A 16,378-nucleotide genomic window follows, 5' to 3' on the forward strand; every position below is an offset into this window, starting at 1 on the left:
TGAGTGATTCCAGACCCCCTGGAGAATACGGACAATACTGAGATAGTATTGACTTAAATCAGTCAGAAATAAGGGCTTCACTTGCTGGAATAATAGGAAAGAAAGATTGCGTGCCAGGATGCTGTAAAAGTAGAGAGTCCACATTCCCTCTGAAGGAGATGCAGAAGGGGCTCCTGTCAGGATCTGCAGAGCTCTCACTGCCAGTAAATTAAGGAGTAGGAGGAAAAGCAATAGTTGTCTACATGACTACATGTAAAAGTTGTCCCCTTATAACTAGAGTGCCACAGTTACGGTGATATACCGGCCATAGCCAGGATGCAGTTATACCACTATAAATGTGCTTCTACCACTACCCTTATTTCCATTTGGGAAGGTAAATAAGATACACTGGTATAAGGTCTGGTGACAGGGCATCATCCCACTCCTGTCTTCTTTCTAGCCACGAACCGCTCAGAGACCTGATTCTGGCCAAACACCTTGTGCAATTTATTTACTGTGCTCTCTGCACCATCCTTACAGACTTGGGCAGCTCTGTATTTACAACAGCACATGCTCCTTAGCTCAACTCAGCCAAGGAGGTGGGGAGACAGAAGGTATCTTCCTCCTGAGGGATCTCTCTTGCCTGTGACTCTGAGAAGGCCACTCTCTACCTGCCCCCCACCCCAACTCCAAGCACTTCCTTACTGTGCCTTTCTACTTCCTGGGCTAATGGGTTAATTAGCCATGCAGGTCTCTCCAGCCCATCCTCAACCGATCGATTAGGCACGGCTTTGCCCTCAGGTTTACTCTGGGGTGATGTAACTGGTGATCCAGTGACCAGAGTCCTGAGTACTCTGTTACAGACCCCTTTATACTGGTGTTCCTGTGTTCACACTAAGGGTTGTCTCAGTATAACTAGTTGTGTAAAAACATCACACTCCTAACCAAACTAGTTAAACTGGTACAAAATCTGTGTGTAGACCAGGCCTACGGGCCAAATTATAATTCCCTTTCTCATGCAGACTAGAACCTACCACCTGAGAAGTAACACTGAATCCAACAGAGTAATGTACTATGTAGCATGAGTAAATGAATATGAATCTGGGTTTAAAAGGGAGATTCCAAAGGGCTCAGCTTTCACCTAACTATGCTCTCATTAAGTCAATGGGCACATAGGTGCCAACTCTGTGGGTGCTCCAGGGCTAGAGCACCCACAGAAAAAAAAATAGTGGGTGCTCAGCACCCACTGGTGGGCCCCACCGATCAGCTCCTCCCCTTCCCCCAGCACCTCCCGCCCACCAAGGATCAGCTGTTCAGCGGCGGGCAGGAGGTATTGGGGGTGGGGGAGGAGCAGGGGCAGGAAGAGGTGGAGCGAGGGCGGGGTGCACTCGGGGAGGGGTTAGAATGGGCTGGGAAGAGGTGGGACGGGGCAGAGTCGGGGCAGGCTCTGGGATAGAGCGGGGAGATGAGCCCCCCCCCCAGGATATCAGAAAGTCAGTGCCTCTGAATGGGTGTGTTACCACTGACTTCACTGGGAGCAGGGTTGGGCTATGTGCTTTTCAAAACAGCATCCTCTTTGCACACGTCCACATTTTGAAGCGGACACAAGAGTCTGGAGGTAGCTAATCTACAGTAAATTACATTAAATCCAAAAAGGTACGGGGGCAGGCCACAGATAGGCTTCCTCTTGTTTCAATCAAACCCGAATTATTTTAATATGGTAATTGGCTTAGCTTTTTTTTTTTAAATACGAGTGTCTAATTTTCTAATAAAAAGTAATCTACTGGAATAGTTGCCTGGATACTGCACAGGATTATTCATATACAACATGAATATGCATGTGGAGTATTTCGACAATGACAGAATTAACCATTATGGCAGAAGAGGTCTCTAGCAGCCATGCGATCAATTAGAAATACCCTTTTGGGGCTTTATTCTGATGTTTTGGATTTCAAGGTAAATAATTTTGGATTAACAACACACTGGGCACGAATCTCCCTCGCACGGCACCATGTGTCACTATTTACACCAGTGCCAAGCAGAGGTAAATGTCACCCCTCTGATTTCGTAGCATTTTACACCTTGCTGGCACTCAATTTGCACGGGGGCAAATGATGACACAAACGCAGCCCAGCGGAGAGGCAAACCTACTATGTAGAGCTGCTTACAAGCAATGATCACATGTTAACAAGTATTTAGCCATCTTGGGTGAAATCCTGGTCCCACTGAAGTCAATGGCCAAACTCCCTTTGACTGAGTTTGATAGAGAAATGCCCAAGGCACAAAGTTCTGATCCATATTTGGACCCAGAAATGCATATCCCCGAAGTTCAGGGTTCCAGTCTGGACCACTCATTGCTCTACTGCCCTTGGTACTCAAGGGTACTCTGTAAAAAGCAACAGAGGGTCCTGTGGCACCTTTGAGACTAACAGAAGTACTGGGAGCATAAGCTTTCGTGGGTAAGAACCTCACTTCTTCAGATGCAAGTAATGGAAATCTCCAGAGGCAGGTATATATCAGTGTGGAGATAACGAGGTTAGTTCAATCAGGGAGGGTAAGGTGTTCTGCTAGCAGTTGAGGTGTGAACACCAAGGGAGGAGAGACTGTTTCTGTAGTTGGATAGCCATTCACAGTCTTTGTTTAATCCTGATCTGATGGTGTCAAATTTGCAAATGAACTGGAGCTCAGCAGTTTCTCTTTGGAGTCTGGTCCTGAAGTTTTTTTGCTGTAAGATGGCAACCTTTACATCTGCTATTGTGTGGCCAGGGAGGTTGAAGTGTTCTCCTACAGGTTTTTGTATATTGCAAAAGGGTACTCTGATTTTTCTCGTATTCTGGTCCCTAAAATGGGATGCTCTGGTTAAGACATTGAAAACTAGAGGGCCATTTGATGGCAATCTTCTTTTCACTGGTAATACAATATGCCCATAGAACAGCTTGTCGCTGATAACAGATGCTTTGACGTTTGATGCTGCGAATCTGACAAGTCTGGACAGCAGTGACACACATGGGGGTCTATTCAGAGCATGGATTTTACATGATTGTAATTCAATTGGCTGAAGTGGAATTACTCTTGATTTACTCTGGTGGAAGTGAAATCAGAGTCAGGTTTTATAATAGACTAATTCATTGATCAGGTCAAGATCAAAAAGCAAACAATATTTATTAACGTATGTGCCACATTTCTATGTCAAGATTGTGACACTGGTAGACCAGGTACCAGTTTGTGTCAAAGCCCCAGATCTCACTGAACACTTACAAATGCATAGCTGGAAACCAGACTTGCTTACCCATGTGTTAACATCTAATATCTATTTTGATAATGCTAAGTTGATAAGAATGTGTTTAGTCTTTATGAAATGCTTGTAGGATACTATATGCATTGATCTCACTTATAACCTCTATAACCCATGGTACAAAGTTATATTGAGTGTTTGCACTGTAATTGTGTAACTCACCAAACACGAAAAGAAGCATTGATGAAGGTAAAGTGCTCGTCCATGCAGGGCTGGCTTTATGAACGGTGGTGCCCGATTCGAAATGCCGCCGAAGCCGCCCCCCTCCCCCGCCGCCGAAATGCCACTGAAGACCAGGAGCGAACCCCCGCCCCCCTCGCCCCCCACCGCCGGATGCCTAAGGCGCAGGGCCCTCTTAGGCGCTGGCGCGGGGCCCTCTTAGGTGCAGGGCCCGATTCCGGGGAATCAGGGGAATTGGCTTAAAGCCGGCCCTGAGACCATGGCCCATTGAAGGTAAATGAAATATTGTGTAGATCAGACAGAGACTCTGTTGATTGCATTCCCAGCTCCACCCCCCCAGGAAGGAGAGACCTATGCATGAACTCATCCCATTAATTTGGGCTCTGGAATGAAGGGGGAAAATCCCTGAAAAGGAGAAATTGAATCTCTTCCATGCTGTCTAGACTCTGATGGGCAAAGATTCCTAAACATAAGCAAAGAGATCCCCTTGCTGCTCGGCCTGGGTTTGCCCTGAAAGACTCTTTGAATTGACAGATTACTACCACTCTGTCACCTTTCGAATCACTGACTGGAACTCACTTGTGTGGGTACATTTACTTGCTTTAACTTTAAATAACGCATTTGTTTTTCCTAGTTAATAAACTTTTAGTTAGTTTATTATAGGACTGGCTACAGGAGTTGTCTTTAGTGTGAGATCTAAAGTACAAATTGATCAGAAGAAGTGACTGGAAGCAACTTGAATATTTTCCCAGTACTCACTCACCCCTCCAGCACCCCCCAAATACCACCTCCTAATACACACACACCCCTCCAGCACCCCCAAACACCACCTCCGAGTACAAACACACCCCTCCAGCACCCCCAAACATCCCCTCCCACTACACCCCTCCAGTACCCCCCAAATACCACCTCCCAGTACACCCCCCCTCCAGTACCCCCCAAATACCACCTCCCAGTACACCCCCCAGAACCTCCCAAATACCATCTCCCAGTACACACACACACCCTCCAGCACTCCCCAAATACCACTTCCCAGTACATATCCCCCCAGCACCCCCCAAATACCACCTCCCAGTACACACACCCCCTCCAATACCCCCCAAACATCCCCTCCAGCACCCCCAAACATCCCCTCCCAGTACACACACACACCCCTCCAGCACCTCCCAGTACACACACCCCCTCCAGCACCCCCCAAATACCACCTCCCAGTACACACACCCCCTCCAGCACCCCCCCAAATACCACCTCCCAGTACACACACCCCCTCCAGCACTCCCCAAACATCCCCTCCCAGTAGACACACACAAACCTCCAGCTCTCTCCAAATACCCCCTCCAGCACCCTCCAACTGTGCCCCCCTCTGTTCCCCCTCCTCCTCTCCCTGGAAGTGTCCTCTATTTGGGAACGTGAAATATGGTAACCCTGTGGCCGTTCTCACTCTGAGCTGCTGCACCCCATGACTGTTGGTGCCCAGGGATCATGGCTCAGCAGTGATACTCTGTTTCTGCCTGCAAAGGCGGAGAGCATTGGCAGGGGCTGGCTGTGGCATCTGCCTGGCCCCTTCGCCCTCTCGCTGGTCTTAGTCCCTGCTGAGGTGAGGGGCCGTGCACACCCCACAGGGCCCCTCTCCCTGATGGATGCATGTTAATAGTTGGCTGCAGTGCCTATTGTGGCTGCACAGGTGAGCCTCAGGGAAAAAGGTCTGGCAACCCCAGATCTACTGTACCTGAATGAACTGAAAACTAAAGGAATCCAAAGGTTGGTGGGGCGTCAGAAGGCCTGTCTTCTCAGCAGGGTGGGGGAGTCCACATTGCTATTTTGCTACCCCAAGTGAGAGTCTTTAATGGACAAAGCAGTAGATCAAGAATCAGTAGTCCTAGGTTCTATTCCTGCCTCTGCCACTTACCACATGACCTCGGGCAAGTCCCTTAATCACTCTGTGCCTTAGTTTCCTCATTTGTAATCTGGGGTTAACACCTACCTCACAGAGGCCTGTGAGGCTACATTCAAGCACGTCTGTAAAGCAAGCTGATTGCCTGGGCGGGATGGTGCCAGGTCTTCATTCTCACCAACCTTGTGGATTCAAGTTCCAAACGCTGGCATTGCTGCCGAGCTGTAATACGTCTTTTTCTTCATTCAAGCAGAGCAGCTGTGCTACCTGGGCAGAGTCCAAATTGACAGCCGAGTGCAGTCCCAGCTTTCCCTCTTTCTTAGCATTCCTCATAGCAAAAATCTTGCCGTTAATAAAAAAAAAAAAAAAAAAACATTTGTGAAGAAGAAACCCGAGGAGACTTTTTCTGCAGGACGATGCTGGGCAGGAATTAGTCAGAGCAGCTTCACAGTTATTTCTCCAGGAAGAGATAGGTTAATTAGCACTTTGCATCTTCTCAGGGCTCCTCAGGGGTTTGGAGCCTGTCTTTATTTATCAGTTCCTGTATCGTACATTACTTTAGCACCTTCCAGTGCTGTCTCATACCCAGATGTCAGCATCTTCAAGTCATTCACTCTCTTTTTGACCTCTATGCATTTTACTATCTGTTGCTTTAACATTTTTTTCCAGCAGGGTAAGAGGGGAATCTGGCACTGTAGGGGCTAGTCCAATGTCTAAGATCCCAACCCTGCAAAGAGCTAGGCACATGTTTAACTTTCCATGTCGGAGCAGTCCCACTGAAATCGATGTGACTATTATTCACATTGTTAAGCACATGCTTCAATCTTTGCAGGACTGGGGCTTAAGTCAATTGGAGCCATCCTGGTAATATTACTGCTAACTGGAACTGGCCTTACTGCCATATTCAGAACCCACTGAAGTGGGGGCCACTCCATTGATTTCAACAGAGGTGGTTCTGTTTACATCAGGTCTGAAGTTGGACCATTATATGTTAGTGAGCACTGACTTAAATAGAGATTGGCCCAGAGCAGCAAAGACATATTTGATCTCCCTGAAGGTCCCCACCCTGGGTCCTTTTAAAGTCTGTCTGAAAAGAAAACACACCCCACCCAAGGGACATGTAAATCAAAAGGCACCAGCCCAGGCACAATCCCACATGCAGCAATAAATGCAGAAGCAGAGAGAAGAACTTCTGAGCAGCCCTGTCTGTCTGAGTGACTTCAGATCGTACACTCTTCAGGGCTTGGAAGGTGTCTGGTTTCTGACTAGAAAGCACCTAATACCAGTGTGGGAACTACTAGAAACAAACAACAACAATAATAAAATCCCTTCAGGTGAATGTGCCAAGAAAATCCATTTTAATATAAAAACATACCATGCATTAACAGATATTGAAAATAAGCCACTGACTGTACTGCCGACCCTGTGGTAAAAATTAAATCCCATTATTCATCCCTCCTTGCAATAGCTGTATTTAAAAAAAAAAAAAAAAAAGGAAATGAGAAAGATGAATTTTCAAGTATAATTCTGAACAATGAGTCTAATGTCCTTTAGTCTTTCATGTCCCCGGGTTCAACCTCTTTTCCTCCTTCATGTTATTTCCCTTCATGTTGTTTGTCATTGTGGAAGACAAGTATCCCCAGGGGAGAAGGGCTCTGCTCATCTGCAGTGTAAATAATATTTTCATCAGTTTGAATATACTAGATATTAGCATAATGTCATCCCTGGGCCAGCGTGGTATCATGCTGGGGCCTTGCAGTTTGGCTGGCAGATAGAGGAGAAATCAGCAACGTGTAGTGTGGGTATATTCTCAGTGAAAATTATTTTATTTTTACATGCACTCCAATTTGGAAAAATTGACGATCACGAACTAGACACAGACCTCTCCCCACTTTCAGGGATTTCAGCCCAAACCCTAGTGCCCAATTACCAGGGGACAATTCTGCCTCAAGAATTTATTCTAGTCAGAAAGACATGAAGGCAGAAAGAAAACTCCCTTTCTGTCAGCCACTGCTCCCCCAAAGAAACTTCAAGAGAGAACCGACAATGCACCATTCTTCCAAAACTAAAAACTTGCTCACACGCTAGTAAAACTGCGTAACAGCACCATCTGGTGAGCCCTGCCATGACAACAGCATTTCACTCACCGGAGTTGGCTGCAGGGATGGCTACAGACACACTGACTTCTTTAAGGTCACTTCCCACCATGAGCACTGGCTCTTCCCTTTAACTCCAGATCAGGGGTAGACCGTCACACAATCTGCCCTGCACCCATCTGCTGGGACCTGAGGGAAGAAAAAGGGAGAACAGGAAAATTTCCACAGCAAAAAAAAATTATTTAGAGCTGGTTGTAAAATAACATTACGTGGTAGTAGATGCTAGGATGACAGGCTGGTGTGATTTGATAGAGGTAGGTCTGAGCTTTGTGTAAGAAACCTGGTCTTTTCTCTTATACTTTTGTACTTATTTGATACAGTGGCACCTAGAATTTGTTTGATGTGTTATGAAAGAAGATTGAAGAACTTAGTAGATAAGAGGGACTGAGAAGGGGTGGGGGATGTAGAACTGTAGTAGACTCTGTTGTTAAATTGTGTGCCCCATTAGTGTGTTGGTCAGGTTGATATTGGCAGACAGGTTCATCCTGCAATGTGTATTGTGGGCACGAATGCCTTCAAGCTTACCTCTGCTGGAATAAAGAGGGGACCATGAAGCAGGGGGTGCTCTCGCCATGTCAGAAGCATGAATGAGGCACCTGCAACGCAAAAGGGAGGTGGAACTTACATTCTGCAGCATGAGAAATGAGGAATACAACTGGAGTGAGATGGCTTTAAAATATTGGTTTTATGTCCATTTAAATTCATCATCTTCTTCTCCTCCTATCTCATGCAACAGAGTGGCCTAATGATGGCAGACTTTTAAAATGGCTACTTTTAAACATTTTGATAGCACTTAACATGTTCCTTGATTTCAAGTATCCATAGAAATTACTCAGAACCTACAGTCAGGGATTGTCTACACGGAGCAGCAATGCATACTACAGTGATGTGATTTCTAAAGTGCACTAATGTACTATGTATTAATTGGTCCAGGTAGACCCTGCAGATGAGTGTTAAAAGTTCCCTAGTGCACTGTAATGAGATGCTGTTTGAAGCAGTACTACTGTTAGCAGAGTCTGAGTGAGCTCTCCCCTGACATCTAGTGATGAGCTGTGGAAGAGGACTTCACCAGCTGATCTCGTTTGCATGGACACACCCACCCTGCCTAGATGCTCAGCATGATGGGATTGCTTGCCCAAATGATCACTTTTGGATCCCCAGTCTCCTTGTTATTGGGGCAGGAGTAATAAAGGGTTGTTATCCTTGTTGTGTGAATCAAGGGCAGAAGAACTGTATCTGGCATACCCTCAAATAAACTGCACTCGCTAGGCAGGGAACGCGGGTTCCAAAGCCCAGTGAGTTGAGAAAGGGTGGGGACAGGTGGTGTAGGCTCTGTGTAAGGTTCCCAGACACCATTTGACCCTCCCTCTCTCCACTGTGTAATGAAAGAGCTATTTTAGACTAAATTGAGAGTCTTGTTACATGCTGCAGAGCTGAAATTACTGATACCTAGGTCTAAGAATTAGACCTACTTTAGGACAGTGTCTCTGATGCAAGAGACTGCCCAGTGTGCACTAGCAGTGAGGCTCTCCCACTAACAGAAATCACTCAGAGCTGAAATCACTGAGAGCTGTGTTAAGTGGCCGCACTGAGGACATCTTGGTGAGCAGCCAGCAGGGTGGCTGATGGAGAGGCGCAGGCCAGCAGGGTGGCTGATGGAGAGGTGTAGCCAGAAGCCAGCAAGGCAGCTGATGGAGAGGCATGACCAGCAGGACGGCTGGTGGAGAGGTGCAGGGAGAGGCGCAGTAAGCAGCCAGTAGGGCAGCTGGCGGAGAGGGCCAGAGCAGAGCCCTGCAAAGAGGCCCGGCGGCGAGCAAGTGCCCGAGCCATGGAGCGTATAAGGTGTCTCTTACCCCCCTTCCACCCATGGTGGGAGGTGAACTCTGCAGATGAACCTCTGAACTCTGGGGCTGCACTGACCAAGGACAGCGACTGTGAGTGGGGTGCAGAGAAGGGAAGGGCGTGAGGGTGGGTTTTTTGCTCATGGTTTATGAACCCTATTTGCAGCATTTTCCCAAATTAATGCTGAATTACTCCCCTCCTTTTATTAAAAGCTTTTTGCTGCACTCAGACTCTGTGCTTGTGAGAGGAGAAGTATTGCCTCTTAGAGGTGGCCAGGGGTGGTGTGTAATTGTCCCAGGTCACTGGGTGGGGGTTCGAGCCAGTTTTGTGTTGCATCGTTGAAAAGGAACCCCTAGATACTGAACTTGGCCCTTGTTGCTGCCAACTCTGACTGGCAGAAGGGTTACATTACAGTGAAGCACACTAGGGCACTTTAATGCACACCAGCAGGGTCTACACAGACCAATTAATGAGCAACATGTTAGTGCACTTTAGAATTTGCACCCCCATAGGACACATTGCTGCCCAGTGTAGACAAGCCGTCAGCCAAACTCCACCATGACTTGCAGTACCAGAGGCTACTAAATGCCATACATTCCATAAAAGGCCTTGCAATTCTTTGTACTCAGGTTAAAATTAAATTTAACTCCTCACATTCTTGATAAAGCCAGCAAACTTGGATTAATAAATGACAGAGTCCTCATGAAAATGTTAGAAAATAAGCTATCCCAAACCATTCTTCATATGATTTATATATATTTCTTATACTTTCCGTAATTCTTCCCCACTAATACTTGATGATACCCTTACTATACTGAGGTAAATGGGACTACTCATAAAATAAAGAACTAAGCACCATGAGTAAGCGTATCAGAATTTGGCCCATTGATATTTATAGATACAAAAATGCAACATACATATTCCTATGCTAGCACTAGGGCCGACAGAAAATTTTCCATTTAAACTGCTTTTCAAGGAAACACAGAGTTTTTACAGATCTTATTTTATTTTGCAAAAAGTGTCTGCTTTCTGTAGAAAATTTTTACTTTTTCCTCAAGAACCTGAATGCCTGAAAATCAAGATGTTTCAAGGAAAACCTGAAAAATTTAAATTCAGAACTGCTGTTAGTGCCTCACGAGAGTTGTAGTTTGGGTGCCTCATGCCCTCATACCCTTCTATGGGCCATGTCCCCAGCTGGACTACATCTCCCATGATGCACCATGGGTAGGGAATCTCATGATGCATCAACAGTGGCTCAGCAAGAGGGTATACCATAGTGAATTATGGGAGATGTAGTCTGGCCAGAGAACCTGTCCCAGAGAATAATGGGGGCATGAGGCGCCTGAAATATTAACTCCATAAGGCATTGCAGCAGCATTTCTGAACTGAAATTTTTCAGTTTTCACCTGACAATTCTGGTTTTGGTTTTGTTTTTCTGCCAAAAAAAATTTTTTTCCCTGAAAAATTTCAACAATTTCCCCCCCTCCCCGCCCCCCATAATTGTTAACATTCTTAATGGGGGAAAATATCCATTTTCCAACCAGCTCTATCTAGCAGTGACTTCAACCAACAAAACTATTATGTTTTCTGTTTCTTACTAATATGTTTTCAATGTTTTTACCTAATTTCCTTTCTAACGTTAGGGAAACGACCGTTTCCTATACAACGTGGCAACTCTTGGTCAATGCTGACTTTTTAACATCTACCACTGTATTTTAACCTTGGGATAAGTAGAAACATTTGGTGCCAAGATTTTCATTCAAATTCACCTAAGACTATTGAAACTCATGAAAATCTTCCGTTCCCCCAAATTTGCGATACCAATACCTCACATTTGTGTAACATGTATTTATGCTGTAGCATGATTATTTGTCTATTACTTTCCTTAACATCTCATGTTCTCAAATAAGTGATCATGCTGATCCTATGTTAACACTTATTGAAGAGAGGTTTAAAAAGTCACAGTTATTCGTTGCATCTTACATGAAAATTACAGGAGACACTCGATTTATGACTGATTACAACAATCTGTAACCCACTAACCCCCTCTTTTTGTCCTATGACTGCAGAGGTATTAACGGTCCAATCTACTTTAAATGGTCCCTTAGAATATATGCTAACTACTTACGTTAAACAATCCATTCCACCTTGCATTTATCTGTGACACTCAGAGTACTTTTCCGAGACCTGAAGAAGAGCTCTGTGGAGGGGATGGTATGATGGGATAGCCTAATTTTGGCAATTAATTTATCTTTGATTATTAGTGGTAAATATGTCCAATGGCCTGTGATGAGATGTTAGATGGGGTGGGATCTGAGTTACTACAGAGAATTCTTTCCTGAGTGTCTGGCTGGTGAGTCTTGCCCACATGCTCAGGGTTTAGCTGATTGCCATATTTGGGGTCAGGAAGGAATTTTCCTCCAGGGCAGACTGGCAGAGGCCTTGGGGTTTTTTTGCCTTCCTCTGTAGCGTGAGGCACAAGTCACTTGCTGGAGGATTCTCTGCACCTTGAAGTCTTCAAACCACAATTTGAGGACTTCAATAGCTCAGACATAGGTTAGGGGTTTGTTACAGGAGTGGGTGGGTGAGATTCTGTGGCTGGCGTTGTGCAGGAGGTCAGACTAGACAATCATAATGATCCCTTCTGACCTTAAAGTCTATGATTCTATGATTCTCAAAAGCTTGTCTCTCTCACCAACAGAAGCTGGTCCAGTAAAAGATATTACCTCACCCATCTTGTCTCTCTAATTATCACTTTTAACAGTGGTAGTATTGTTGCACTATGGATCAGAGATATGTTTTTTTATAAGAAATTGAAGTTTTATACTTGAGTAAGTAATAATCTCACTGGTATAAAGCATGAGGCACTTTGAACTGAAAAAAAACAATCCAACCCCTCTCGATATATATTGAAGACAAAGAAAGCTTTAGTAGTTATTGCTGCTGTGTTGTATAAATCAATGTTTATGGCAATCTGAGTTCCTCTGCAAAAGGCACATTTACATTAGGTTGCTGGAGAATGAAAAATCATTTTTAGCATCAAAGTATTAAAAATAGGAAAATAGGGACAGCTCATGGTGTCCCCAAGGTGTTCAAAGGGTACCTAGCCTACCCTATACTCCAGGGAGGTTTCTTACACTGAAGTTCCTTTTGATTTCACATGAGCACCAAGTAATTAAATGAACACATCTCCTTTCGTGGCTTGGCTCTGCAGTTCAGCCTCATTTATTATTTCTCACTCAGCTCCCTTCATGTTGGTCCGTTACTCAGGTACAGGTTACTGTCATAGCTGTTCATTATATTTCTCTCTCCACCCCGGTGGCACACGAAAGCTAAAACTACCACTGCTAATAATAACAAAACACGGTCCCCTTTCACACGCAGTCTCACCGAAAGGCTCTGACTCACAGGAATAACAAAGCAGAACGTGTGACAGGAAGTTATACTACGTTAATTTAAAATAAAATACACTCAGCTATCATATGCAATCTCAACTCAGCTAACAAAAGCCAAACAATTCTAAATTAAGGCTTTTTGCCTTGACGTTGCAGTACATCACTTCTTTTCGGATCACACCATTAGCTGACAGGCACCAAAGTGCATTTGGGTTGGCACTGCGACCTGATCTTGGAAAATTCTCACTTTTTTTGGAGGTTAAGGCAGGGATCTTTTAAAGGGCATTAAGGAAATTAAGTGCCTAAGTCTCATCAAATTTCCATGGGAGCTGGGCACTAACTCTGCTAATCCCAACCTCAAGGACTAACTTTTTAATTGGCTTTTTCCATTTGCTCTTGTCATTTTTACTAATATTAAAATAATCTCAGATGGGAGGCTCAGAGTTGGCTGATTTTTTAAAATGTTATCACATGTTTTAAATGGATTAACGGCCTGGTCCAAAGCCCTCGGAGTCAACGGAAAAAGGCTCCCACTGACGTCAGTGGTCTTTGGATCAGTCTCTCATTGTGTTAATAAAAGGTGGCATATTGACCACTCTGAAAATGAAATTCCATGATTTATCCACCCAACAAGCGTAGCACAGGTAATGGTTTATTCAATCTCTGGGTTCTGCTGAGCACTCCAGTTACTGGGGAATTTATTGTTCTCATCACTAGCCTATGCCCCTTCCCTCAGTCTTCCCTTCTATTTACCATATATAGTTTCTATAAATGTTTTTAACAGACTTTTACCGGTTTTCCTTTCCTAAAGCCACAGACAATCAGGCTCAGTGTTTCAGACAAACTGTTACACTTGCATGAGAAGCAAATGAATCTGTTAAAAGCCGAGTGTTTGTGGGGGCGGGAAGGGGGAGAACGAAGTCTAGTATCACTGAAAAGACTTCCTTTCATGAGGTTGCCTATAAAACCCTCTTACATTGGATTATTAGCTCTGTTACGGGCACTGAGTTTTATTAAGTGCTGTGTACAAAGGGACACATCATGCAGCAAAGTAAGGGGAAATACTCATTGACTCCATAAAGCTTAAAGACAAATTATGCAGGCACATTCCAAAAGGCTGGTTTATGAGCTCATTGACAAACACATGTTAATACCAAGGCCCAGATGATTACCAGCTTTTCCAGTAGCTGGCATGGCGGCGGCAAAGCAAAGCTTATGCACAGATTACCAATAGGGGATGATGTCTGGAAAATAAAACATTCTGTACAAACCCACTGAGTAACTAAAGTGATATTTTACACATTAATATATTTTGAGTACATCCAGAGGTGCAAGTGAATTTGAAGTGATAATCAGGGTAGGAAGGTAGCTTCATTTCCCGTGCTGCTTTGTTAATTGTCTAGATCTTTTTATAGTTTTATAACATGCAGCTGGTAAGAAAATAGGGGAGCTTTCCATGGAAAATTTCAACAAAACAAAAGGATCGAAATTCTGACTTTCTGGTGAAAAATCAAAAACTGAAATATTTCTATTTGGAAATGCTCCTGCAATGCCTCATGGGAGCTGTAATTCGGGTGCCTGATGTCCCCTAAGATCAGGCTCCCTGGTCAGATGATACCTCCCGTGCTGTAACACAGCCTCTCTTCTGAGGAGGGAAAGCTGTGGATCATGGGAGTTCCAGGCTGTGGTGCACCACGAGAAGGGCCGGCTCCAAGCACCAGCCCACCAAGCTTGTGCTTGGGGCGGCACCTGGAGGGGGGCGGCGCGGTGCTCCGGCCGCCGGGGAGAGCGGAGCCCCGGCTGGGCTCTCCGCCCTCCTCCAGGGGCTCCGGCCGGTTGGGGAGAATGGCCCCTGGCCGGGCTCGGCGCCCTCCCCGCCGTGCGGGGGGTGGGGTGGGTGGAGGGAGGCTTTTTTGCCTGGGGCGGCAAAAAGGCCAGAGCCAGCCCTGACTACGAGACTGGCTGAGGAACCTGGCCCCTAACGGGACATGAGGGAACTCAGCTACGCTCCCCTGATGCACAGCAGTTGCATATCCCAATCAAAACATTATGGGTTTTGGGTCTTCAGTCTTGAATGAAAAATCAGCATTTTCTGTAGAAAGCAAACACGGCGTGAAAAACTTCATTTACTTGAAGACCCCATTTTCTGTCTAAAACAGTTGTGACAGAATATTTTCAAGCAGCCCTACCTATACTACTCACAAATTAGTGATCTGCCTTCAGCATGTGGTTCTTTCGGTCACCCTTACCAGCTACAGACAACTCCTCCATGGGACAAATTGCAACACATATGCTCTTGCAGGAGCACTTTAAAAAAAAAAATCAATCAATCATACTTACTTTGTTCTGGCAGCTGAATTTCTCTCGTCAGCCTTTGCGCGATGAGATGGACTCAGCTTCCTCAGCAGAAGGCTACGTTCATACCAAGCCCGTTGATCACAGACTCCGCTCCATTTCGTTTTGCAGTTTGCGTCAAGACAAGAGACAGGTGAATATTTGTCGGCCTTGCTAAAAAAGAGAGTGAGATTTGGATTTTAAAGCCCCTCTGAGCAGTTTCCATTTTGTTTGGGTTTTTTCCTCACTCCAATATCGCACTTAGAAATTCAGCCGCCTTCTTCAGCCCCGAAGGACCGTGCAGCAAGATGGTGTGGTAGAAGCTGATTCCATGACCAGCAATGAACACCTGAAGTGGCAGCTAGAGCGTGACACTATCGTACTGTCAAAGAATCTAGTAAATCCCCCGAGAGGGAGATGCTGTTGACTCATTTCCCTATGAAATCTGCCTTATTTCAGCTCTCCCTACTCTGAAAGAAAGTCTTCAGTGCTTTTTTCTTCAAGGCTTCTTTCGACCAATTGCTATTGGGCCTGTACTTGTCAGTAGAGCTGAGCAACATTTGTTTTGGCAAATGGTGGACTTGCCAAAAAATGCATTTTTCAGGACATCAAAATTATGTGAACTCAGGTTGAATTTGGAGAATTGTTTTGACTGGGGGAAAAAAAACCCTGAAAACAAAAATTTCAGAAGTGTCGAATAGTAATTATATGATTCAAATACGTTCCTGAGTTGGGCCCATACGTGTTTATTTTTATTTAGCTGCACATTGCTCATAGCACGTGGGTGGAGAGTGGGGGAAATGCAGGTTACTAAAACAATCATGATTTTGTATCTGTTTTTCCAGTGATTTTCAGGCCAATTTCTCAGTGCCATAGGGATGCCATTGATAATATAGGCTGGTCTATCATCATTCTTGGGCAATCTCCTCCAGTGACTATTTTATACATTCAACTGGGTGCTTGTTAAAACTTATTTTTGCTTATGTGGTGTGGATGGCTCGTGAAAATGTTGTACACCTGTTTAAAAAACTGTGTGTGGCGGGGGAAAGGGGGGGAAGATTATTTCAGCTGACACTGTAAGAAAGCAAATCTGATTGTTTTGTTATGTATTGCTTGGTTACTTATTGAGCACGCTTGGCATTGTACACAGTATAGAGGAACTTACGTACTGAAGGAGACAATCAAGAAATTTCAGCCCCTCATTTGGAAGTTTCTATTCCTTACATTTCGTTTCAAAAGCCATAGAGGACATCAGCCTAACCTTGGACATCAGCCTGCCTCTTAGACTGACTTAGTGGTTAGT

At 44.9% G+C, this 16,378-nt stretch overlaps 1 long non-coding RNA gene across 1 annotated transcript; it reads right to left on the reverse strand.

Annotated features, from left to right (window-relative positions):
- Nucleotides 1-6,685: 6,685 nt before the first annotated feature.
- On the reverse strand, nucleotides 6,686-15,467 carry LOC117887711. Its single transcript, XR_004648190.1, has 4 exons — nucleotides 15,082-15,467; nucleotides 8,030-8,100; nucleotides 7,496-7,633; nucleotides 6,686-7,011 (listed from the first exon to the last, which is right to left on the reverse strand). It is a non-coding gene; the product is annotated as an uncharacterized LOC117887711 (long non-coding RNA).
- Between the last annotated feature and the right edge of the window lie 911 nt (nucleotides 15,468-16,378).

The sequence above is a fragment of the Trachemys scripta genome, chromosome 14 (genome assembly GCF_013100865.1).
Source record: "Trachemys scripta elegans isolate TJP31775 chromosome 14, CAS_Tse_1.0, whole genome shotgun sequence".
In the NCBI taxonomy this organism is placed as follows: Eukaryota; Metazoa; Chordata; order Testudines; family Emydidae; genus Trachemys; species Trachemys scripta.